Source organism: Vigna unguiculata, unplaced genomic scaffold (genome assembly GCF_037176805.1).
Source record: "Vigna unguiculata cultivar grain cowpea cultivar isolate G323 ecotype 2 unplaced genomic scaffold, ASM3717680v1 ptg000278l, whole genome shotgun sequence".
In the NCBI taxonomy this organism is placed as follows: Eukaryota; Viridiplantae; Streptophyta; class Magnoliopsida; order Fabales; family Fabaceae; genus Vigna; species Vigna unguiculata.
In genome coordinates this window covers 15,001-42,500 of record NW_028196913.1, presented here as the reverse complement: position 1 = coordinate 42,500, position 27,500 = coordinate 15,001, and the positions used below count along the sequence as shown (strand labels likewise).

At 33.1% G+C, this 27,500-nt stretch overlaps 3 non-coding genes across 3 annotated transcripts; 2 read left to right on the top strand and 1 right to left on the bottom strand.

Moving 5' to 3' along the window:
- The first annotated feature begins 7,950 nt into the window (after positions 1–7,950).
- TRNAS-GGA (transfer RNA serine (anticodon GGA)) lies at positions 7,951–8,038 on the top strand. Its single transcript has one exon. It is a non-coding gene; the product is annotated as a tRNA-Ser (tRNA).
- A 1,105-nt stretch (positions 8,039–9,143) lies between these two features.
- TRNAT-UGU (transfer RNA threonine (anticodon UGU)) lies at positions 9,144–9,216 on the bottom strand. The gene has a single exon. It is a non-coding gene; the product is annotated as a tRNA-Thr (tRNA).
- Positions 9,217–11,052: 1,836 nt separating this feature from the next.
- TRNAF-GAA (transfer RNA phenylalanine (anticodon GAA)) lies at positions 11,053–11,125 on the top strand. Its single transcript has one exon. It is a non-coding gene; the product is annotated as a tRNA-Phe (tRNA).
- The last annotated feature ends 16,375 nt before the right edge of the window (positions 11,126–27,500 follow it).

Below are 27,500 nucleotides of genomic sequence, written 5' to 3'. Positions count from 1 at the left end.
AGGGACCCTCCTATGATCGCTGATAATAAAATGAAAAAAATGAAGATAATTGGAAATCCTTACCAACTGGATCTTGTTGCACCCGGCAAGAAACATGCATGAACCATTTCCCGAAGTATGTGTCCAGATAATCCAAAGTCTCGATAATTAGCTCTCGGTCTTCCGGTCGAAAAACAACGTCGATGAAGACGTATAGGTGCACTATTACGCGGTAGTGATTCTAATTTTCCATGAATTTCCCATTTCTCACTTAACGACGGAACTTTGCTTATTTCTTTTTTTGAGGATCGGCGAATCAAATGATATTTCTGTTCCAATTTTTGTCTCTTCTTTTCCCTCTGAATAACACTTTTCCTTGCCATAATGGTTAATTTGCTATTAGCATCAATGATAGAAGTCGGATCCTAGATGTATAAGTGGCTTCTCTTCCCTATAGAAGGAAATGAGATTCTTGCCAGATATATATAATAAAGAATTCAATTAACCGAATTTGCCCGATGTAGAGGCAATTAAGAAGGCTGCATAAGTAAATATATAACCTACGGAAAAGTGGGCTAGTCCAACCAATCTTGCTTGCACAATGGAAAGAGCCACTGGTTTATCTCTCCATCGAATCAAATTAGCCAAAGGTGTACGTTCATGAGCCCATGCCAAAGTTTCAATCAATTCCTGCCAATATCCGCGCCAAGAAATTAAGAACATAAATCCAGTAGCCCAAACAAGATGTCCAAACAAGAACATCCATGCCCAGACTGATAAACTATTCATACCAAAAGGGTTATATCCATTGATAAGTTGTGAAGAGTTCAACCATAGATAATCTCTTAACCATCCCATCAAATAGGTAGAAGATTCATTAAACTGTGAAATATTACCCTGCCATAGTGTAATGTGTTTCCAATGCCAATAAAAAGTAACCCATCCAATGGTATTTAACATCCAGAAAACTGCCAAATAAAATGCGTCCCAAGCGGAAATATCACAAGTTCCGCCTCGTCCCGGGCCATCACAAGGAAAACTATAACCAAAATCTTTTTTATCAGGCATTAACTTAGAACCACGCGCATCCAAAGCACCTTTTACTAAAATCAAAGTAGTTGTATGTAAACCAAGAGCAATAGCATGATGAACCAAGAAGTCTCCAGGCCCTATTGTTAAGAATAGAGAATTACTATTCTCATTTACAGCGTTTAACCAACCAGGCAACCATATGCTTCGTCCCGCATTGAACGCCGGACTGTTCGTTGAAGATAAAAGTATATCGAACCCATAGGAAGTTTTACCATGAGCAGATTGTATCCATTGGGCAAATATAGGTTCAATCAAAATTTGTTTCTCCGGAGTACCAAAAGCAAGCATGACATCGTTATGGACATAAAGTCCCAGAGTATGGAACCCCAGAAAGAGGCTAGCCCAACTTAAGTGGGATATGATAGCTTCTTTATGGTCTAACATTCTTGCCAAGACATTATCTTGATTCTGCTCTGGATTATAATCTCTAATAAAAAAGATAGCTCCATGAGCAAAAGCCCCTGTCATAATGAAGCCTGCTATATATTGATGATGAGTATATAAGGCAGCTTGAGTAGTAAAGTCTTGCGCTATAAACGCATAAGCAGGTAAAGAGTACATGTGTTGTGCTACCAAGGAAGTAATAACCCCTAAAGAGGCTAGAGCAAGACCTAATTGAAAATGAATTGAATTATTGATTGTATCATAAAGACCCTTATGCCCACGCCCCAATCTACCCCCCGGAGGAGTATGTGCTTCTAAAAGATCTTTAATACTGTGACCAATCCCGAAATTAGTTCTATACATATGGCCAGCAACTAGAAAAATAAACGCAATAGCCAAATGATGGTGTGCAATATCAGTTAACCATAAACTTTGAGTTTGCGGATGAAATCCTCCGAGAAGTGTTAGAATAGCAGTTCCTGCTCCTTGAGGGGTACCAAATATATGATTATTGGAATCTGGGTTTTGAGCATAAAGATTCCACTGACCTGTAAAAAATGGACCTAATCCCTCGGGGTGCGGCAAGATATCTAATAAATTGTTCCATCGAACGGATTCCCCCCTGGACCCCGGAATAGCAACATGAACTAAATGCCCTGTCCAAGCCAAGGAACTTACTCCGAATAGTCCTGACAAATGATGATTGAGGCGGGATTCGGCATTTTTAAACCACGAAACACTCGGTTTCCATTTTGGTTGTAGGTGTAACCAACCTGCTATTAAAGATATAATAGAAAGTATTAATAGAAAAATAGCTCCAGTATAAAGATCCCCATTAGTACGTAAACCGATTGTATACCACCACTGATAAACACCAGAATAGGCTATATTAACAGGACCTAGAGCACCCCCTCGAGTAAAAGCTTCTACAGCTGGTTGACCAAAATGAGGATCCCAAATTGCATGAGCAATAGGTCTTACATGTAAAGGATCCTGTACCCATGTCTCAAAATTACCTTGCCAAGCTACATGAAAGAGATTCCCGGAAGTCCACAGAAAAATGATTGCTAATTGCCCGAAATGAGAAGCAAAAATATTCTGATAAAGACGTTCCTCAGTAATATCATCATGACTTTCGAAGTCATGTGCGGTAGCAATACCAAACCAAATACGACGAGTAGTGGGGTCTTGAGCTAAGCCTTGACTAAAGCTTGGAAATCTTAATGCCATAATGATTTTCAAATCCTCCTAGCTATTATCCTACTGCAATAATTCTTGCTAAGAAGAATGCCCATGTTGTGGCAATTCCACCTAGAAGGTAATGTGTTACTCCTACAGCACGTCCTTGTACAATGCTCAAGGCTCTGGGCTGAGTAGCAGGAGCAACTTTTAATTTATTATGAGCCCAAACAATGGATTCAATAAGTTCTTGCCAATAACCACGCCCGCTGAATAGAAACATTAAACTAAAAGCCCATACAAAATGTGCACCCAAGAAAAAAAGACCATATGCAGATAATGAAGAACCATAAGACTGAATTACCTGGGATGCCTGCGCCCATAAGAAATCACGAAGCCACCCATTAATGGTAATGGAACTCTGCGCAAAATTTCCTCCTGTGATATGAGTTACTATCCCTTGATCACTTATACTACCCCAAACATCTGACTGCATTTTCCAACTGAAATGGAATATAACTACGGAAATTGAATTGTACATCCAAAATAGTCCTAAGAAGACATGATCCCAAGCGGATACTTGGCATGTCCCCCCTCTTCCAGGTCCATCACAAGGGAAACGAAAACCTAGATTTGCTTTATCCGGTATCAATCGTGAACTACGAGCAAATAGAACACCCTTTAAGAGTATCAATACTGTTACATGAATTGTAAATGCATGAATATGATGGACCAAAAAATCCGCAGTTCCTAAAGGAATAGGTAACAAAGCAACTTTACCGCCCACTGCTACTAAATTTTCACCTCCCCAAGTCAAACTGGTACTTGTTGCTGCACCTGGGGCTGTTGTGCCAGGTGCTAAAGCGTGGGTATTTTGTATCCATTGAGCAAAGATCGGCTGTAATTGTATAGCAGTATCTGAAAACATATCTTGAGGGCGCCCTAATGCGCTCATGGTATCATTATGAATATACAAACCAAAACTGTGAAAACCTAAAAAGATACATACCCAGTTAAGATGTGATATGATTGAATCACGATGTCTAAGGACACGATCTAATAGATCGTTGTATCGAATAGTCGGATCATAATCTCTTACCATAAAAATCGCTGCATGCGCAGCAGCACCGACTATGAGAAATCCACCAATCCACATGTGATGTGTAAACAATGACAGTTGTGTACCATAGTCAGTAGCTAGGTATGGATAAGGAGGCATAGAATACATATGGTGAGCTACAACAATGGTCAAAGAGCCTAACATAGCTAGATTAATAGATAATTGAGCATGCCATGACGTTGTTAGAATCTCATATATACCTTTATGACCCTGGCCTGTAAATGGACCTTTATGTGCCTCTAAAATGTCTTTTATATTGTGACCAATACCCCAGTTGGTCCTATACATGTGACCCGCTATCAAGAAAAGAATTGCAATAGCTAAATGATGGTGTATAATATCGGTCAGCCATAAACCTCCAGTTACTGGATCTAATCCTCCACGAAAAGTAAGAAATTCTCCGTATTTTGACCAATTCAAGGTAAAAAATGGGGTTGCTCCCTCGGAAAAACTCGGATAAAGTTGAGCCAAAAGATCCCGATTTAGGATAAATTCATGAGGAAGTGGTATCTCTTTGGGATCTACTGCAGCATTTAGAAATTGGTTAATCGGTAAAGATACATGTATTTGATGTCCTGCCCAAGAAAGAGACCCCAACCCTAGGAGCCCTGTCAAATGGTGATTCAACATAGATTCTACATCTTGGAACCAAGCCAATTTTGGAGCAGCTTTGTGATAATGAAACCAACCAGCAAAAAGCATTAAGGCTGCAAAGACCAATGCACCAATTGCAGTACAATAGAGTTGTAATTCATTAGTTATTCCAGATGCTCTCCAAATCTGAAAAAAACCAGAGGTTATTTGTATTCCTCGGAACCCCCCCCCTACATCACCATTCAATATTTCTTGACCCACTATTGGCCAAACCACCTGAGCACTAGGCCTAATGTGAGTAGGATCACTTAACCATGCCTCATAATTGGAAAAACGAGCACCATGAAAATACATGCCACTCAGCCAAAGAAAGATGATAGAGAGTTGGCCAAAATGCGCACTAAAAACTTTTCGGGAAATCTCCTCTAAATCATTAGTATGGCTATCAAAATCATGAGCGTCAGCATGTAGGTTCCAGATCCAAGTAGTAGTATCTGGTCCCTTAGCTATTGTTCTTGAGAAATGACCAGGTTTTGCCCATTCCTCAAAAGAAGTTTTTATAGGATCCCTATCTACCAAAATTTTAACTTCTGGTTCCGGTGAACGAATAATCATTGAGTCCTCCTCTTTCCAGACAACACATACAAAGAGACCTGCCAACATAAAACAGAATTAGTGAACTTATTAGAGATGTTTCTATTGAGTTTTGTTCTCTCCTATCTCTCATGTATTGGATATCTTAGTAAATTTCATTTCTTTAGTTTTTCACTAGAACAATTATGATCTCGAAGTCAATTCGGGGCAAGTGTTCGAATCTATTATGACATAAGAGTGAGGCGCTCAACGGACCTATTTTAATCTTCTAAGACCTTTTTGGGAACTCTGAATGGAAGTTCAATAATTTTTCGTGCAGCCTAATCAAATGTATTCAGATTTTATTCTAATTCTATTCCTTAGATTTTATTTTTTTTTTTAGATAAAGTATAAGTATGTACTCTATTTCAAATTGAGCAGGCATTAGCATTCATTATTAGGCAATATACCTATATTTTATTTCTTTTTTTGAAGGTCTCTTTTCTTAATTTGATTGAATATTAGTTTAAATAACAGAAAAAAGGAGAAAATTATCTACTGTATCCACATCTCGTTTATTTCTATGAAATACTAGACAAAATCGAACAAAATTAGAAGGGATATATTTAAATTATGTGATTGGTCGTTCCTATAGAAATGATTTTTGAATTTGATAGGGACAAGAAACAAGAATTTATAACAATATATATTTATCTATCTATATCTTTATATAGATAGATAAATATATAAGAAAAAAAAGAAACAGAGTGTTCTTATTCAAAACGCCCTGTGATCTTCAACCAATTCTGTGCTGCAATATAATTACCGGGGGTGAGAGCTATAGCTTGTTTCCAATATTCAGCGGCTTGATTAAACCAAGACTCCGCAACTTCTGAGTCTCCCTGCCGAATGGCCTGTTCTCCTCGGTCGAAATAGGTGAGTCAATTCCTTTCCTTAGAACCGTACTTGAGAATTTCCTGACTCATACGGCTCAGTAGTCAATTCTTTTTTTGTTCTATTATCTTGAAGTTAACTAAAAGAAAAAAAGAAATTATTAATATGAGTTTCAAACTTTCATTTTTACTAATAAATAAAGAATTTCAAAGAATTTCATCTTTTTTTTTAGTTTTATCTTTTCTCCTACCTTCAGAAAAGGGAATCAAGCATTGGCATTAACGCCCTAATTCTAATTTTCTGAAAGGTAACTATCTCGATTTTATATATCATATACAAAAATATATGATAGATTCATTTCTATAGAATCTTGGTAAAAGTTTTTTCTTTCTTATCTTATAAGTTCTTATAAGTAAAGAGAAAATACTTTCTATCTTTGGGATTTGATACTACACCGCTGCTCAAAATACCAGGGGATCCTTTTTATTACATAAGTGGATTCCTGACTTCTTTATTTATCATGAGATAAGGAAGCAGTTTTTATTATATCGATTGAAAACCGTGTTAATTGATCCTTACGATGCTTCCTTTATCAATTAGATCTTTTATCCATAGAAAAAGAGGGTATCTAGACATATCGATTTCTTCATATTTTTACTTCTATGAAGTTTCTTTGCTACAGCTGATAAAAATCGTTGTTTTGAACGATATATATATGTAGAAAGCCTTTCTTATTTATAATTATTTATATTTCTATATTTCTTATATTAAAATTTGTGGATTTGCTTGTTCTTTTCTTTTTTCTTTCTATAGTGGAGATAGTCGCACGTAATGACAGATCACGGCCATATTATTAAAAGCTTGGGGTAAAAATGGGTTTCGTTCGAGCGCCCGAAAATAATATTCCAAAGCTTTAGTATGTTCTCCGTTACTTGTGTGAATAAGGCCTATGTTATAAAGTATATAACTTCGATCATAGGGATCAATTTCCAGTCGCATAGCCTCATAATAATTCTGTAAAGCTTCTGCATAATTTCCTTCAGATTGAGCTGACATCCGTTACGGTCGTCATTCGGTTCAAAGAATCTCCGCTCCAGAACTGTACGTGAGATTTTCATCTCATACGGCTCCCCCCTTATGTGTGTAATGAGAAAAATCCATCAAATCAAAAAATATTCCAGTATTCTCATTCTCAACTGAACAGAGCTAGTGTTTTTACAATAAATCTCTAGCCAACCTTCCTGTCAAAAATTATTTCTTAACATTAAGTATGTAGGTACTTGATAAAAAAAAATAAGAACTTCAACAATTTCTTTGTCCTCTACGCTGCTTAATTTCCTGGAATTAGTCACCTCAATAATCTTCGATGGTTCTATGGGTATCCAAAATATGAACGAGATGGATATTTATTGTCCCAACCATTCCTGTTAGTCCCAATCTCGATAAGCCATGGATATAGATAGATACAAAGTTTTCGTGTCCTTGATTCCCAAGCGTAGTGCTTCTTTCCCAATGTTGCCTATCAGTACTAGTAATTTGGGGTTGACCTAACCCCATAAGTATAGGTATAACCTTTCGCTTAATACTAGAAACCTAAAATTCAAGCATATAAGGCTTCATTAATCGAGGATACACGACAGAAGGAATTAATCCTTTTATTTACAAATTTCACCTTCAACACGCGTGGGGTTTTTCCATTCCATTTTTTTTTGACCGAAATCGGTCAAAAAAAATGGAATCAAATCACACCATCTCTGTAATAAGTGAATGCCCTTTTTTCTCCTGAAGTTGTCGGAATTATTCGTAATAAGATATTGGCTACAATTGAAAAGGTCTTATCTATAAAATTTTCATTTATCCGAGATCTAGGCATAGGTAGAAATCCATTCTATAATTTAATTAATCATGGTGTGAGAAATCAATCCCACAAATAAAGGAATTGTATAATTATAATACAGTGCGAAATAACGTAAAAATGAACTCATCAATCAAATTTGTTTATCCTAAGACCTTGTAGGAGGTTTTTTTTTAATTTTACTTTGTATTTTTATAGTTTGAATAGGTTTTATGCATTTATGAAAAATAGGATTGATTCACTATTCAACATTCAACCGGTTTCTGGGCATCATTATATAGGAGAGATGGCCGAGTGGTTCAAGGCGTAGCATTGGAACTGCTATGTAGGCTTTTTGTTTACCGGGGGTTCGAATCCCTCTCTTTCCGAATCTTTACCAAATTCATCAATATTACTCATCCCAATGCATACCATTATTTCATATTTCAAATTTGTTTGTTGATATGGACAACTTTATATTCCTCATTTTTCGGTAATACAAAAAATAGTGGATAACGGGTGGGCAAGGAATAAAAATTTTCGCATATCCATGTCTATGATATATGAATAGCAGAAAATCCTTGTAAAAAAAACTCTTGTTATTTTAGTTAAGTTTAAGTTTGACGAGAATAATATTCTACAACCAGTAATTCATTTATTTTCAAACCAACCCATTTATTATCTATTATTTGATTAATTAAACCTTTATATTGGAAAGGGTGAACAGTCAAATGATTTGGCAATTTCTCATGGGGGGCTGAATCAAAATAATTTTGAATAAGAGTTTTAGATTTTTGTTCATCCTTTGCTGTAATAATATCTTGAGGTTTACAACGATAACTTGGTATATCCACTATACGACCATTAACTAAAACATGTCTATGGTTTATAAATTGGCGGGCTTGAGGAATAGTCGCAGCCATACCCAATCGAAAAAGTATGTTATCCAAGCGCATTTCAAGTAGTTGTAATAAAACCTGACCAGTTGATCCTTTAGCTTTTCCGGAGATACGAACGTATTTAAGCAATTGTCGTTCTGTAAGACCATAATGAAAACGCAATTTTTGTTTTTCTTCTAAACGAATACGATATTGAGATTTTTTACTGAAGCGCAATTGATTTCGAAATTCGTTTTTGACTGTTGGCCTTTTACTAGTAAGTCCTGGTAAATATCCTAGACGACGTATTTTTTTGAAACGAGGTCCTCTGTAACGTGACATAAAAACTCCTTTTTTAAAATGAAAAATCTTATAAATCGAAATGAAAACTAAACGAAATGAAAAATATTATAGAATTCTAAATGAAGCGAAATCTACTAAAGTTTTATAGTACAAAGAAGAATTAGATGAATTTTATCAATATCCGAATTTATTGTATATAAAAGAATACAAAAAAGTAGGTTAATTTCTTGATTTCTTCCGCAGAGATCGAACTCTCCCAATTTTTTATTTCTAAAAAAGATATTATCAATTATGTAAAAAACAAATAGAGAAAAGCCGGTTATCGGATTCGAACCGATGACCATCGCATTACAAATGCGATGCTCTAACCTCTGAGCTAAACCGGCTAATGTAAACGAAATATACATATGCAGAAGAATTGAATGGGATCTTAGTTATCAATTTTTAGTTATTTATAACAAAATTCAAATTAATACAAACATCAAAAATAGAGAAAGAAAATATAGAAAATCAAACCCAATTTTTATTATTTCTATTATTTATTTTATCTGATAACATAAAGTGCAAGATAATAATTAATATTATATTAATATAATTTATTTAATATAATTTATTTCGATCTACTATTCTAGATATATATTATTAAATTGATTTCTTTCAAAAAGATTATTTATTAGTACTTAAAGTAAATTTGAATAAATATAAATTTTAGTAAATATTTATTAAGGAATTCCATATTTCTAAGTAAATGTCTAATTCTATATTATATTCAATTAAAAGAATGGTTTTTTTTAGCCACTAGATTCGTTTTAGTTATATAAATTGTATATGAATAAATGGATTGTTTATTTTCTTTTTTTTTTTAAGCAAAAACAAAAAAAAAAAAAGAATCGACCATTCGAGTATTCTAAATTGTATGAAAAAAGAAGATAAGTAGGTACATAGAAGATAAGTAGATATGTGGTCTATATCTGTGTATATTGAATTGTTAATATATAGATATTAGAATTAGTTCTGATTCAAACAAATAAAGGTATCCAATATAGATGAAATAAAATCTATAAAATTGGAGAAAGGGGTTTTTAATATTTAATAAAATAATATGTATTTAATGAATTCAAAAGTTCCCGCATAATTCTCATAATAGAAATGAAAAAAAAAGCATTCTATTATAATCAGATTCAAATAAAAAAAAAGATGGGGATATGGCGAAATTGGTAGACGCTACGGACTTAATTGGATTGAGTTTTGGTATGGAAACTTACCAAGTAATAATTTTCAAATTCAGAGAAACCCTGGAATTCACAATGGGCAATCCTGAGCCAAATCCTGTTTTCTGAAAACAAATAAAAATTCAGAAAGTGATAATAAAAAAGGGATAGGTGCAGAGACTCTATGGAAGCTGTTCTAACAAACGAAATTGACGACTTTTTTTATTGCATTAGTAAAAGAATCCTTTCACCAAAATTACAGGAATGGATCAAAGATAAACATTTAGAAACATATATATATACTGAAATACTCTTTCAATTTGTTACTTTTTATTTTATTATTGAAGATCTATTTGTGATAAAAATATTCACAAATGAAAAATGTGAATCAAATCAATTCGAAGTTGAAGAAAAGATGGAATATTTATTGATGAAATTATTCACTTCATCATAATCGGCTAAAACCCTTGAAGAACTGATAAATCAGATGAGAATAAAGATAGAGTCCTATTCTACATGTCAATACCGACAACAATGAAATTGAAAGTAAGAGGAAAATCCGTCGACTTAAGAAATCATGAGGGTTCAAGTCCCTCTATCCCCAAAAATACTTTTTCATTTTCTAATTTTTTTCCTATATCCTCTCTATCTTGAAGTCCTTATTTATGTGTTTTATTCGATTTATTATTTCCCAACGAAATTGGAATTTTTATTTTCATCAATTTCCTATCTATCATAATTTTCTTATCTATCATAATGACAAGGGACGAGTTTTGGAATAGATATAAATATATATGTGAAACACATAGAATTTTTTTTAATCAGAAATGTATAAATTAATATCTTATTTTTTAGCAAGGAATTTTCATATGCGTAATTAACGATTAACAATAAAAAATAATTATTACTGCGGAAACTCACTTACAAACTTTTTTTTTACTTAGTTGATATAGATTCATTAACATAGATTTTAAAAATCTTTTAAAATCAAAGTATTAAGCTTCAAGAATGGTCGGGATAGCTCAGTTGGTAGAGCAGAGGACTGAAAATCCTCGTGTCACCAGTTCAAATCTGGTTCCTGACACAAGATTCATTTGTATGAGTATCTATCCCCCATATTCATTTTAATGAATATGGGGGATAGATACTCATACAAATTTGTGTTCTTCTAGATTCTGATACATAACATATTTCTTTGATCTATTTAGGTATCTGTAGATATACTTTTCCTAGATGATTAAAGAATAGATGCAATTTTTTATTAGGTATATTCGCTTATCTATAGTATCTATATATATATAGATATAGATATATAGATAATGAATTCTTTATCTATTTTTTTCCTTTTTTTTCTGCGATACAAAAAAAGGTTTCTATTTCCATAATATTCGAGTGGTTTAATTAGTTGGTTAAAAGACCTAAAAGTCGAAGTTCTGGGGTGGAGTGAGAATATTAAGAATTCATCTGAGAAGGATTACCAAAATAGAATCGAGCCCTTTTCTTTGTGTTTTTTTTTTCGTGGCCGTATAATTGATGGTGATGTGCACGTTATATAGTTTATTATAAAGATAAAGAATTAGTTTATTATAAAGATAAAGAATTTTTGCAGTTCATCCTATTTCTTTTATTGGCTTGGCTGATAAGAACTCAGTATTGTTTTTGTTTTAGAATCTTAAGAAACTCCTATCCATCCTATTTTAAACCCTATAATTATTCATTCTATTATTTCTGAATTTTGTGATTTCTCACATAATAATATCTGAATGCAACTTCCATTACTCTGCCTGATTTAATGTCAATCAATTATTTTGTCTGATCTATAACAGAATGTACTTATATTCTTTGACTGGGGTTGCAGAAGTTTGGATTAGTTTATTATTTTTATCATTTAGTGAGCATCTTGTATTTCATAAAAATTTGGAGCAATATAATCTTTACGCAAAGGCCATCCTATCCAATTTTCGGGCATTAAAATACGTCTTAGACGCGGATGACTATCATAAGAGATTCCCAACATATCATAAGATTCCTTTTCTTGAAAATCCGCACTTTTCCAAACCCAAAAAATCGAAGGAATTCTGGGATTTTTTCTTGATACAAATATTTTTATGCATACCTCTTCGGGTTGATTTATACCATACTCTATTCTTGTAAAATGATATACACTAGCTAAGAGTCCTCCGGGTGCTACATCATAGGCACATTGAGAACGTAGATAATTGTAACCAGTATACATATAAAATGACAGCAATGGAATGCCAATCCTCGGGCTTTATTTGTAAAGTCTCTATTCCTAGGTAATCGAAACCCAAGGATCTATGAATTAGTCCATGTTTGACTAGCCAAGAAGACAAACGACCTTGCATTTTTTGCTTCTCCTAAATTTTTTTTATGAGTTTGGTATTAGTATTTTCTATTACGATGAAATTTTTAAAATACGATGAAATTTTTAAAAAAGGAATTGCTTTTTATTATTGTACTTTAAAAAAATGTGTCAGACGATATCTCTGAAGTAGATGGCGGTTGATAGAAAAATTCTTGACCATAATTGTCAGTATAAGTACTGTATCCAACATGAAACTTATGGTTGGTAGTAAAACATCTATTCTCTCGTTGAAAACTCATTGGATCTTCATATATTTCTCGAGATATTTTCTTACGAAGTTTTGTTATAGCATCTATAATGGCCTCCGGTTTAGGTGGACAGCCCGGCAAATATACATCTACAGGAATTAGCTTATCTACGCCTCGAACAGTACTATAAGAATCGGTACTAAACATCCCCCCCGTAATTGTACAGGCTCCCATAGCAATAACATATTTAGGTTCGGGCATTTGTTCATATAATCGAACTAAAGAAGGGGCCATTTTCATAGTTACAGTGCCCGCTGTTAAAATTAGGTCCGCCTGCCTAGGACTCGATCGTGGTACTAGTCCATAACGATCAAAATCGAATCGTGATCCTATTAATGAAGCAAATTCAATGAAGCAACAACTCGTACCATAAAGAAGCGGCCATAAACTGGATAATCTTGACCAATTTGAAAAATCATTTAATGTCGTTGAAATAACTGAATTTTGGGTTGTTTGATCAAGTAAGGGAAACTCAATGGAATTCATAATTGTCTCAATATTTTTTTTTCTAATTGTCTAAATAGTCAAGAATTAAGACCATTCTAATGCCCCCTTTCGCCATGCATAAACTGAACCAACAATTAGGATAAGCACGAATAAGAAAGCTTCTAAAAATACGGATACCCCTAATACATCGAAACTCATTGCCCATGGATAAAGAAAAACCGTTTCAACATCAAAAACAACAAAAATGAGAGCAAACATATAATAACGGATTCGAAATTGTAACCAAGCATCGCCTATTGGTTCTATTCCGGATTCATAACTAGAAAGTTTTTCCGGTCCCTTGCTAATGGGGGCTAAAATTCCAGAAATTAGAAATGCCAAAATAGGAATCAAACTTGATATTATTAGAAATGCCCAAAAAATATCATATTCGTAAAGAAGAAACATAAAAGTACTCCTCTGAATGTAGAAAATATACCAAATTCATTTTCATTTTTAGTCTAAAGTCTCCATTTTTTTAGACTAGCTGAATATACTAATATTAATATTATTCTATCGAATATGAATATGTTCGAATAGAAAGTTACAAATTGTTTTTTTTTTAGTAATAGTCTTAGTAATGAGATCTATTCGATCCAAAATAGTATTAATATTATTAGTATCTGTAGGAATATTAGGGCTATACGGACTCGAACCGTAGACCTTCTCGGTAAAACAGATCAAACTAATTATTATCTAAATGATTTAAATTGTTTTCAAAACCCAACATGCATTTTTTTTTGCATTGAGCTTTTTCATTAACTGATAAAAATATTAGTTAGTCCACCATCTTTTTTTTTTTTTACAGTAAAGAATAAAGAGATGATTCCCTATGCTCTTCTTTTTTATTTGTATAACAATCAAAGAGCACTACCAAAGTGTTTCAAAGAAGGATTATCTTGACGTAGGTCTGCTTCTGGCCTAGATCAACTTAAGTTAAATGGACTCTTTATCCACCTACTAAAATTAAAATAGAAGATAAGAAATGACACTTCATACACCTTAAAGTTCATAAAATAGGAAGAAAAGATAATCTTTTTTAGGTCCCTATACCCTTTATGTTTAGCATTGACGAGAAATGGGTATTCACCTTATCAATATCTCAAATCAATTATGGATTCGATTTTATGGCTAAACCCTTTGTCAGGCTAGTGTTCTCTTGTTTTGTTCCTTAAAATGGAGTAAGACACCGATTTCTTACTATAAGATAAACTTTTTTAATTACAAGATGAACTCCTCTGAAAAAAAGCATTGGCGCTCGTGTAAACGAGGTGCTCTACCTAACTGAGCTACAGCCCTTGTGTTTTTGATACATATTTTATCATAGTATGAAGATAATTGCTTGTCAAGATGAATATTACATGATCGAATCCCTTGAACGGGGGTTGGTATTGCTTATCAGTAATTTTACATTTATAATCAATTAATCTGATAGATGGGTACTCTTCTTTTTTTTTTTTTGAGGAGGAGTCCTAAATTACCTACTTAACTCAGTGGTTAGAGTATTGCTTTCATACGGCGGGAGTCATTGGTTCAAATCCAATAGTAGGTAAGGTATAGTTATAACTTATTAGATACCTTTGACTGTGGTATCTAATAAGCTTTTCTACTTACTTTTTTCTTCTGACTGTTTCTTTTTTCTTTTTATTGTTTTCGGATATTGGGACGCATCAATTTCAACTTGTTATGAAATAACATTGATAGCCTCTACTCGTGTTCTAGCTCGTCTAAGAGCTAGATTTGCCTCAATTGTTTGTCTCTTGCCTTCAGCCTTATTCAAATTAGTTTCTGCTATTTCAAGAGTTTGCTGTGCTTCTTGTGGATCAATGTCACTACCCTTTTCCGCATCATTTACTAAAACAGTTATCTCATTATTATTTATTCTAGCAAACCCCCCCATCAGAGCCATTGTTAACCATTGGTCTTTAAGACGTATTCTCAAAATACCTATATCGACAGCTGAGGCAATAGGCGCATGATTAGGTAATACTCCAATTTGTCCGCTATTAGTAGGTAAAATGATTTCCTTCACTTCTGAATCCCAAACAATTCGATTGGGGGTCAATACACAAAGATTTAAAGTCATTTCTTCAAATTGCTCTCCGTTTCTAAGTTCGTAGCCTTCGCAGTAGCTTCATCGATATTACCTACCAAATAAAAGGCTTGTTCAGGAAGACCGTCTAATTCTCCAGAAAGAATCAAATTAAACCCTCTAATTGTTTCTACTAGACCAACATATTTTCCAGCCGAACCGGTAAAAACTTCTGCTACGAAAAAAGGTTGTGATAAGAAACGCTCAATTTTTCGTGCTCTTGCTACGGTTAAGCGATCTTCTTCGGATAATTCGTCCAAGCCAAGGATAGCTATAATGTCTTGAAGTTCTTTGTAACGTTGTAAAGTTTGTTTAACTCGTTGCGCAGTCTCATAATGTTCTTCACCAACGATTCGAGGTTGGAGCATAGTTGAGGTTGAATCTAAAGGATCTACTGCTGGATAGATACCTTTGGCGGCTAATCCTCTTGATAGTACAGTAGTAGCATCTAAATGTGCAAATGTCGTAGCAGGAGCAGGGTCAGTTAAATCGTCGGCAGGTACATAAACTGCTTGAATAGAAGTTATGGACCCTTCTTTGGTAGAAGTGATTCTTTCTTGTAAAGAACCCATTTCAGTACTAAGAGTGGGTTGATAACCCACAGCAGAGGGCATTCGACCCAATAAGGCAGATACTTCAGATCCTGCTTGAACGAAGCGGAAGATATTGTCGATAAATAGAAGTACATCTTGCTCATTGACATCTCGAAAATATTCCGCCATAGTTAGGGCAGTTAAACCAACTCTCATACGAGCTCCGGGTGGTTCATTCATTTGACCATATACTAAAGCTACTTTGGATTCTGCAATATTTTGTTCATTAATTACTCCAGATTCTTTCATTTCCATATAAAGATCATTTCCCTCGCGAGTACGCTCACCTACTCCGCCAAATACAGATACACCTCCATGAGCTTTGGCAATGTTATTGATCAATTCCATAATAAGTACTGTTTTACCCACTCCAGCTCCACCGAAAAGTCCTATTTTTCCTCCACGACGATAAGGAGCTAAAAGATCTACTACTTTTATTCCTGTTTCAAAAATAGATAATTTTGTATCTAATTGTATAAAGGTAGGCGCAGATCTATGAATGGGAGATGTTGTACGAGTATCTACAGGACCTAAATTATCAATCGGCTCTCCAAGCACGTTGAAAATTCGTCCTAGAGTTGCTCCGCCTACTGGAACACTTAGGGGAGTTCCTGTGTCAATAACTTGCATTCCTCTCATTAGACCATCTGTAGCACTCATAGCTACAGCCCTAACTCGATTATTTCCTAATAATTGTTGTACTTCACAAGTCACATTAATTTGTTGACCAACAGTATCTCGACCCTTAACTACCAGAGCATTGTAAATATTAGGCATCTTCCCCGGGGGAAAGGCTACATCTAGTACCGGACCAATTATTTGGTCAATATGTCCCAGATTTTTTTTTTCAATCGAAGAAACTTCAGGACCGGAAGTAGGAGGATTTATTCGCATATCAAAAGCCAATTTTTTTTTCCGAAAAAGTTTTTAAATCAAAAAGAAATGTTCGATAAGAAAGCAAGTTGATCGGTTAATTCAAAAAGAAATAAGAAATGGGAGTTAGTACTCCATTTTTTTGGTACTATTCCATCAATCCTCTTTAACTGTTTACTTACTTATTCAAATTCAATTATTGAATTCTTAAGCTTACTGCAGTTATTTTGAAAATTTCAATTGGATAAAATCTTTCGAAAGTCTTTTCTTTTTTTCTATCATTCTAGAAAATATCATCTATATTCTGTATGGAATTCGAACCTGTACCTTAATTTAGAATTCATTTTTTTTATCATTGGCTTTCGTATTTCCTCAGTAGACAATTTTTTAGACTTACCCTCTGTTTCCCTATTTTTTGACCTCTTTTTTTATTTTCCGGGGAGAAAGCTGCCTATTTTTACATCTAGGATTTACATAGACAACATATATCACTGTCAAGATTAAGAATAAATTATTATTATTATTTAGATTAGATCTTTCGATTTCAAAATTAAAAAATAAGATCAAATTGAAAAAAAAAAAAGATTGGGTTGCGCCATACATAGAAAAGAGTATACAATAATGATGTATTTGACAAATCAAATACCATCGTTTAATTTAATAATAACATAACGAACCTTTGGGATTAATTGATAATAGTAGTTGATTTTTGTAAAAGATTTCATTAACTCCTAAGTCATATCGAGTAGACCTTATTGTTTCAAGAATTCTTAATTCAAGAGTTGTAGGGAGGGATTTATGTCACCACAAACAGAGACTAAAGCAAGTGTTGGGTTCAAAGCTGGTGTTAAAGATTATAAATTGAATTATTATACTCCTGAGTATGAAACCAAAGATACTGATATCTTGGCAGCATTTCGAGTAACTCCTCAACCTGGAGTTCCACCTGAAGAAGCAGGTGCTGCGGTAGCCGCCGAATCTTCTACTGGTACATGGACAACTGTGTGGACCGATGGGCTTACCAGTCTTGATCGTTACAAAGGACGATGCTATCACATCGAACCTGTTGCTGGGGAAGAAAATCAATATATTGCTTACGTAGCTTATCCTTTAGACCTTTTTGAAGAAGGTTCTGTTACTAACATGTTTACTTCTATTGTCGGTAATGTATTTGGGTTCAAGGCACTGCGTGCTCTACGTCTGGAGGATTTGCGAATCCCAACCGCTTATATTAAAACTTTCCAAGGTCCGCCTCACGGCATCCAAGTTGAGAGAGATAAATTGAACAAGTATGGTCGTCCCCTATTAGGATGTACTATTAAACCTAAATTGGGGTTATCCGCTAAGAATTATGGTAGAGCTGTTTATGAATGTCTTCGTGGGGGACTTGATTTTACCAAAGATGATGAAAATGTGAATTCCCAACCATTTATGCGTTGGAGAGACCGTTTCTTATTTTGTGCTGAAGCGATTTTTAAATCACAGGCTGAAACAGGTGAAATCAAAGGGCATTACTTGAATGCAACTGCGGGTACATGCGAAGAAATGATGAAAAGAGCTGTATTTGCCAGAGAATTAGGCGTTCCTATCGTAATGCATGATTATTTAACAGGGGGATTCACTGCAAATACTAGCTTGGCTCATTATTGCCGAGATAATGGTCTACTTCTTCATATACATCGTGCAATGCATGCAGTTATCGACAGACAAAAGAATCATGGTATGCACTTTCGTGTATTAGCTAAAGCATTACGTTTGTCTGGTGGAGATCATGTTCACTCCGGTACCGTAGTAGGTAAACTTGAAGGGGAAAGAGATATCACTTTAGGTTTTGTTGACTTACTGCGTGATGATTTTGTTGAAAAAGATCGAAGTCGTGGTATTTATTTCACTCAGGATTGGGTTTCTCTACCAGGTGTTCTGCCTGTTGCTTCGGGAGGTATTCACGTTTGGCATATGCCTGCTCTGACCGAAATCTTTGGAGATGATTCCGTACTTCAATTTGGCGGAGGAACTTTAGGACACCCTTGGGGAAATGCACCAGGTGCTGTAGCTAATCGAGTAGCTCTTGAAGCCTGTGTGAAGGCTCGAAATGAAGGACGTGATCTTGCTCGTGAAGGTAATGAAATTATCCGTGAGGCTAGCAAATGGAGTCCTGAATTAGCTGCTGCTTGCGAAGTATGGAAGGAGATCAAATTTGAATTCGAAGCAATGGATACTATTTGAATTCGAAGCAATGGATACTTTGGATTAATTGCAATTAAACTCGGCACAATCTTTTCCTAAAAGAAGGATTGAGCCGAATACAAAGATACTTAATTATTAAACAGATTTCTATCTTTCGTATTGGAATAGAAGCATAGTAAGTAGACGATATTTTACGAAAAAAGTGATTACAATTTATAAGGGAAACTGGCTATTGCCTTTTTCGATGTGAATTTCACATAATAGGGAAGTTGTTCCATTTCTATATGAAATTTGTATTTTCCTATTGATTTCTATATTTCTATAATTTTATACGTTTTTTTAGTTTAGAATATCATTTTAGAATAAAAAAAGATATATATATATTTAAATAATTTTTCTTATAAGTAATTCTAACATAATACTAATAATCGAATTAATAAGATTGAAAATCTTATTAATTCGATTGTATTTATTCGATTGTATTTTTTTTTCAATACTAATATTGACAACACTGTATCAAATAAATATAATCCGATCGTGAATAAATTGATCACCTTACTTACGTTAAATAGGCGTTATTACTTCATCAAATGGTAGGTTCATTGGTTTTCTTTCTGCGAGACAAACAAGAAAAACTTTGTTAATGAATAAGTAAGTGAATTGAAAGGTAAACACGAATATATATACGAAAATATTAGATCTATATATACCAATATATATATAGTCTTATATATATAATAATAATGGATAACTCTAACATAGTATTTCAAGAACATAGTATTTAAATAGGTGGTATATCTTTTTTTAGTTTTTTAGACAATTCAATTTTGTAATTTTATTTTTTTGATTGCGATTGGGTATAAATATCCACCTTATTTTTTAAATTGTAATGGGGTTGCTAACTCAATGGTAGAGTACTCGGCTTTTAAGAGCGACTCTATTTTTTACGCATTTCTATGAAGCAATGGGTTCGTCGATACTATCGGTAGAGCTTGTAAAACCACGACTGATCCAGAAAGGAATGACTGGAAAAAGTAGCATGTCGTATCAATGAAGAATTCTAAAAATATTTCATTCTTTTAGGATCCAGCTCAAATTTTTGTTTGAATTTTTGGCTCGTAACAAAAAAAATTCCGTTGGGTTTGATTAATAAAGGGATAGAACTTGGTGGTTCTAATTCTAATAGGGAAACAAAAAGCATCGAGCTTTCATTTATTTTTTATTTGGATCATTACCCCATCTAATTGTACGTTAAAAATAGGTTAGTGCTTGATGTGGGAAAAGCTTTTCTGGTGAATGGTTTATTTTTGTTATGAGTCCTAACTATATAGCTATTTTCCATTATCTTTTGGTATTTTGGGGTAGCGATAAATGTGTAAAAGAAAGAGTATATTGATAAAGATATTTTTTCCAAAATCAAAAGAGCGATTAGGTAAAAAAAAAATAAAGGATTCTTAATTAGCTCGTTATCCTAGAACAAAAATTAGGCAAAAAATCGATTAGAGAGAGTCCGTTAATGGGTTTTACTTCTCTAGGTATATATTTATACCTATAATTTTCTGTTTTGACCATATCGCACTATGTATCATTTGATAATCCAATGAATCTCTGATTCTTTGTTTGACCAAATAGACTTTTTTTTTTTTAATGGAGCAATATCAAGCATATTTAGAACTCCGTAGATCTCGATACCAGGACATCCTATACCCACTTTTTTTTCGGGAATCTATTTATGGACTAGCTTATGCTCATGAGTCCTTTTTTATAGAAAATGTCGATTATAACAATAAATTTAGTTTACTAATTGTAAAACGTTTAAGTACTCGAATGTATCAACAGACTCATTTCATTCTTTTTGTTAATGATTCTAAAAAAAATACTTTTGTGGGTTATAATTATCATTTTTTTTCTCAAATAATATTAGAAGGTTTTGGTATCGTCGTGGAGATTCTATTTTCTCTACAATTATTTAGCTCTTCCTTAAGGGGATTAGAAATCGTAAAATCTTATAAAAATTTTCAATCAATTCATTCGATCTTTCCCTTTTTCGAAGATCAACTGATATATTTAAATCATAAGTCAGATATACGAATACCCTATCCTATCCATCTGGAAATCTTGGTTCAAATCCTGCGATATTCGATAAAAGATGTCTCTTTCTTTCATTTAATAAGGTTGTTTTTTTATTACTATTATAATTGGAATAGTCTTTTTCCTCCAAAAAAATGGATTTTTACTTTTTTTTCAAAAAGGAATCGAAGAATTTTCTTGTTCCTATATAATTTATATGTATGGGAATATGAATCTATCTTTCTTTTTCTACGTAACAAATCCTCTCAGTTACAGTTAAAACATTTTCGCGTTTTTTTTGAGCGAATTTTTTTCTATGAAAAAATAAAACATCTTGTAGAAGTATCTACTAAGAATTGTTCATATACTTTCTTCTTCTTTAAGGATACTTTCATCCATTATGTTAGATATCAAGGAAAATCAATTCTGGTTTTAAAGAATACTCCTTTTTTGATAAATAAATGGAAATACTATTTTATATATTTATGGCAATGTCATTTTGATATTTGGGCTGGACTAGAAACGATCTATATAAACGAATTATCTCAGTATTCATTTCACTTTTTAGGCTATTTTTTAAGTATTCCACTAAATCTTTCAGTAGTACGAAGTCAAATGTTGCAAAATTCATTTCTTATTAAAATTGTTATAAAAAAACTTGATACAATAGTTCCCATTATTCCTCTAATGAGATCATTGGCTAAAACAAAATTTTGTAATGTAATGGGTCATCCTATTAGTAAGCCGGTTTGGGCCAATTTATCTGATTTTGATATTATTGACCGGTTTTTGCGCATATGCAGAAATTTTTCTCATTATTACAATGGATCTGCAAAAAAAAAGAGTTTCTATCAAATAAAATATATACTTCGGTTTTCTTGTATAAAAACTTTGGCTCGTAAGCATAAAAGTACTGTGCGCATTTATTTGAAAAAATTAAGTTCAGAAAAATTATTGCAAGAATTTTTTACAGAAGAAGATCTTTTTTCTTTGATTTTTCCAAGAACTTCTTTTACTTTGCGTAGGTTTTATAGAGGTCGTATTTGGTATTTGGATATTCTTTTAAGAAACGATTTCGTCAATTATTTATAATTGAAAATAGGTTATGTTATTTTTTAAATCGGTGTAAATTGATAAAACGAACTTCCTTCTTTTTATTCAATGAGGATAAAAAAATCATTTTTTTTAGTCTTCTATATCTATATATAGGATTTTGAAATGCTCATGTAGTCAGAGTCAAGATTCGGGGTTAATGAATTAAATATTATATTTCACTTTCTTAGAGTCTTTTGCTAGGCAAGTAATTAAGGTTTAGATGTATACATAGGGAAAGCCGTGTGCAATGAAAACTGCAAACACGGCTTGGGGAGGGATTTTTTCTTGTTTTATTCTATTGTTGAATTTTATTCAAGAATAAATTATCTACTTCATCCGACTAGTTCCGGGTTCAAGTCCCGGGCAACTCATTTTTGTAGATCGATGTTGTATTATATCTATATTTCTATTCTCTATTTCTATAAATAGAATGATATATAGAAAATAAACTTTTTTTATGAATCAATGAAATGGGATAAACAAGGTAAATTCGGATAAACCGAAATGAATAAGAACATACTAATGAATAAGAACATACTATGGATATTAGTATTGGTTGACACTGGTATATAAGTCATGTTATACTGTTGAATAACAAGTCCTCAAATTCTCGCATTATAGAGAATTTTTGTGCTTGGGAGTCCCTAATGATTAAATGAACCAAGATTTTACCATGACTGCAATTTTAGAGAGACGCGAGAGCGAAAGCCTATGGGGTCGCTTCTGTAATTGGATAACCAGCACCGAAAATCGTCTTTACATTGGATGGTTTGGTGTTTTGATGATTCCTACTTTATTGACTGCAACTTCTGTATTTATTATCGCTTTTATCGCTGCCCCTCCAGTAGATATTGATGGTATTCGTGAGCCTGTTTCTGGATCTCTACTTTATGGAAACAATATCATTTCTGGTGCGATTATTCCTACTTCTGCGGCTATAGGTTTGCATTTTTATCCGATCTGGGAAGCAGCTTCTGTTGATGAGTGGTTATACAACGGCGGTCCTTATGAACTAATTGTTCTACACTTCTTACTTGGTGTAGCTTGCTACATGGGTCGTGAGTGGGAACTTAGTTTTCGTCTGGGTATGCGTCCTTGGATTGCTGTTGCATATTCAGCTCCTGTTGCAGCCGCTACTGCTGTTTTCTTGATCTATCCTATTGGTCAAGGAAGCTTTTCGGATGGTATGCCTCTAGGAATTTCAGGTACTTTCAATTTTATGATTGTATTTCAGGCTGAGCATAATATTCTTATGCATCCATTTCACATGTTAGGTGTAGCTGGTGTATTCGGCGGCTCCCTATTCAGTGCTATGCATGGTTCCTTGGTAACTTCTAGTTTGATCAGGGAAACCACAGAAAATGAATCCGCTAATGAAGGTTACAGATTTGGTCAAGAGGAAGAAACTTATAATATTGTAGCTGCTCATGGTTATTTTGGCCGATTAATCTTCCAATATGCAAGTTTCAACAATTCTCGTTCTTTACATTTCTTCCTAGCTGCTTGGCCTGTAGTAGGTATTTGGTTTACCGCTTTAGGTATCAGCACTATGGCTTTCAACTTAAATGGTTTTAATTTCAACCAATCCGTAGTTGATAGTCAAGGTCGTGTAATAAATACCTGGGCTGATATTATTAACCGAGCTAACCTTGGTATGGAAGTAATGCATGAACGTAATGCTCATAATTTCCCTCTAGATCTAGCTGCGATGGAAGCTCCATCTGTTAATGGATAAAATTTTGATCTTAATTTAAAGTAGACGAGTTTTTGTTTAAAAATAAAGGAGCAATATCAACTTTGTTAATATTGCTCCTTTATATTGGATATTGGATTAGTAATCTTTTTTTTAGATTTCTATAGATTTATACATACGTTTTTGATTGATTTAATGATTCCTTATCTTTTTTTTTTTCCTTTGTTAGAAAAAAAAGGATAATGAAAAGGTAGAATTTGAGATATAGATCATTTTTACTATAAGGGCGGATGTAGCCAAGTGGATCAAGGCAGTGGATTGTGAATCCACCATGCGCGGGTTCAATTCCCGTCGTTCGCCCATATCTATATATAGATAGATATAGATATTGTTTAGGTTTTCAAGTATAAATCTGAAATAAAGAAAAATGGCTACTTCTAAAACTTATAAGTACGAATTCTTCAAAATAATAATTATTACAAAAGATATATTTTTGAGATAAAATAGATACATTTATCTATTTCACAAAAAAAGAATATATCCATATCGTGGTTTCCTCTTATAATACCTCAGGTGCTAATGAAACTATTTTAGTGAAATTTAACTGTCTCAATTCCCGGGCGATTGCGCAAAAGATTCGAGTTCCTTTTGGATTTCCTTCTTGATCAATTATAACTGCAGCATTATCATCATACTGAATTATTATACCGTTGCTACGTTTTAGTTGTTTACAAGTACGTACAATTACAGCTCTGATCACTTCAGATTTTTCTAAGTTCGTATTTGGTACTGCTTGTTTGATTACAGCAACAACAATGTCGCCAATATAAGCATATCGTCGATTACTAGCTCCTAGGATTCGAATACACATCAGTTCACGTGCTCCGCTGTTATCCGCTACATTCAAATGAGTTTGAGGTTGAATCATATCATTTTTTTATTATTTCAATCTAAAAAAGGAAGTAAAAATATTTTGTGTTCAAAAAAAAAGGAACCTATTATTGCCTTTTTTCTTTTCATTCTAAAGACCTATTTTCTTTGGTTCTCTTTTATTATCCTGAAATAATGAATTGAGTTCGTATCGGCATTTTGGATGATGCTATTGAAATAGCCTTTCTTGCTATATTTTCTGGTACTCCACCCATTTCATAAAGTATTTTCCCAGGTTTAACAACAGCTACCCAATATTCGGGAAATCCTTTTCCTGAACCCATACGTGTTTCAGTAGGTCTTACTGTAACCGGTTTGTCTGGAAAAATACGTACCCATATTTGTCCACCTCGGCGAACATTTCTTGACATTGCCCGCCGTCCCGCTTCTATTTGTCTAGATGTTATCCAAGCTGGCTCAAGTGCCTGAAGAGCATATCTTCCGAAGCAAATATTATTACCTCGATAGGATATTCCCTTCATTCTTCCTCTATGTTGTTTACGAAATCTGGTTCTTTGGGGGTTATAATTGATGGTTGTTTTTCAATTCCATCTTTATTACAGAACCGTACATGAGATTTTCACCTCATACGGCTCCTCGCGAATGAAGTAATTCAAATATCTATATCTATATGGATATAGATTCTATCTAATCGATAAAATAATAGAAATAGTCATATGTTTAGTAAATAACGAAATCTCGGTATTTTTTGAGATTTCATACAATCTTCGAAATTTTTAGATCTTGTTTTCAATATCGATTCTTAGAATTGGCAAAAATATAAAAAAATTCAATAAAAGAAAAATTCTCGCGGGCGAATATTTACTCTTTTATTCTCAAATTCAGATGTAATGAAATTCAGATGTTAATGTAGGGTACAACTCCTAAAAAATGGATTGTTTTTAGGTTTCTTCCGCCATCCCACCTAAGAAATCATTAAGATTTGTTTTCTTTAAGATTTTTTTAATAAAATCTTAAGTCTTAAGTATTTGCAGGTTTCGTCGTTCCCATCGCCTCTCGATTAATGGTTAGGTTTTAATTCGACAATGGAGCCTTTCTCATAGCTAAAAATTAATAAAATTTTTTTAGAATAGAATATTCATTTCTTTTTTCGTGAATCAATATTATCAGTTTTTCTTGATTCAGAGCTCTTAATTTATTGACATTAAAAATAAAAAAAAAATATATATATTATTCTTTTTTATTTTTAAGGATGCTTTAATACACTATCTTTTCTGAGATGACCCATAGACCTTTACATATTCGAATTCTATATCATTGATATATTTTAATCTCTTTCTTTCACCTTTTCTTTTATCTATATATTTTTATTGCTTTACAACTAAATAATCTTTTTTTTCTTTTATCTTTCACAATTTTTCAGTTGCTATATTCTTTTTTTATTAAATTTTTTTTCTTTTGACTAATTCTTTAGATCTAGATAATCCGAAGTGATGTGTTGGTTATTAGTTCTTTTTAAATGAATTGATACTATTAACCGGTTTCTTTTTTTTTTTTAATCATTCTAAAAAACTAACGAGTCACACACTAAGCATGGCAATCCTCTATAAAATGATTAATTTCTTTTTTTAGTCGATTCAATCTTATAAAATAGATAAATTTTTGAGAATCAAAATCGAGTAATTTTTTCTTTTTTGTTTTATATAAAATCAAAATAGGACATTGAATTATTGAATAGAAAGAAGGACATATTTTTCTTTATTTCGAAAATATCCAAACTTTTATCCCTAAAACTCCATAAATAGTTCGAACTGTATAACAACAATATTCAATTTTAGCTCGAATGGTTTGGAGAGGAACCCTACCTTCTCTGATCCATTCGACACGTGCAATTTCTTTTCCATCAATACGTCCTGCAATCTGTACTTGAACTCCTTTTGTACCTGCTTGTTCAGTTAATTCAATAGCTTTTTTCATTGCTTTACGAAATGAAACTCTATTCTTTAATTGTCCAGCTATAAATTCTGCAAGAATATTAGGGTGTTTATAAGCATTTGTAACTTTTACAATAGCAATGTTTAGTTTTCTATTCACACAATTCAGTTTTTTGTGCATATTCGTCTGTAATTCTTCGATTTTTTGAGGCTTACCCTCTATTAATAACTTTGGAAATCCCATATATATTATGACTTGAATCAGATCGATTCTTTTTTGAATCTTTATCTCTCCAATTCCCTCGACACCCGAGGATATTCTTCTATTTTTTTGTATAAAATTTTTTATCCAATCTCGTATTTTTTTATCTTCTTGTATATTCTCAGAATATTTTGTTGGTTGTGCAAACCAAATAGAATCATGACTTTGAGTTGTACCAAGTCTGAAACCAAGCGGATTTATTTTTTGTCCCATAATTCCCCACTACTGTACATAAAATTACATAAAATGATATTTCTTATTTGTGTATTTTTTATCTATAGATAGATCTTTATAACTCATTATAGCTCATTGACTAAGTTCGTTGAAATTTCTATTGTGACTATCATCGACTATTGTAAAATAAACAATTCAAAAAATCGAATAAAAGAAGATATTCAACTAAAGCAAATAGAAAATTCAAATAGAAATTCAAGTATCATAATGTTTTATTTATGTACAAATCACATCAATTACTATTTGTACTGTGTGTTGTAAATAAAATAGACATGAACCTTTTTTTTTGATTTGACCAAAAGACAAGGCTTCTGTATAGAGGTTCTTCTTTATCATAAGAGTCTATTTTGACAAATCAATAAAATATTGAATTGATTGAATTCTTCATTAAAAAAGAATTTTATTATTATTATGA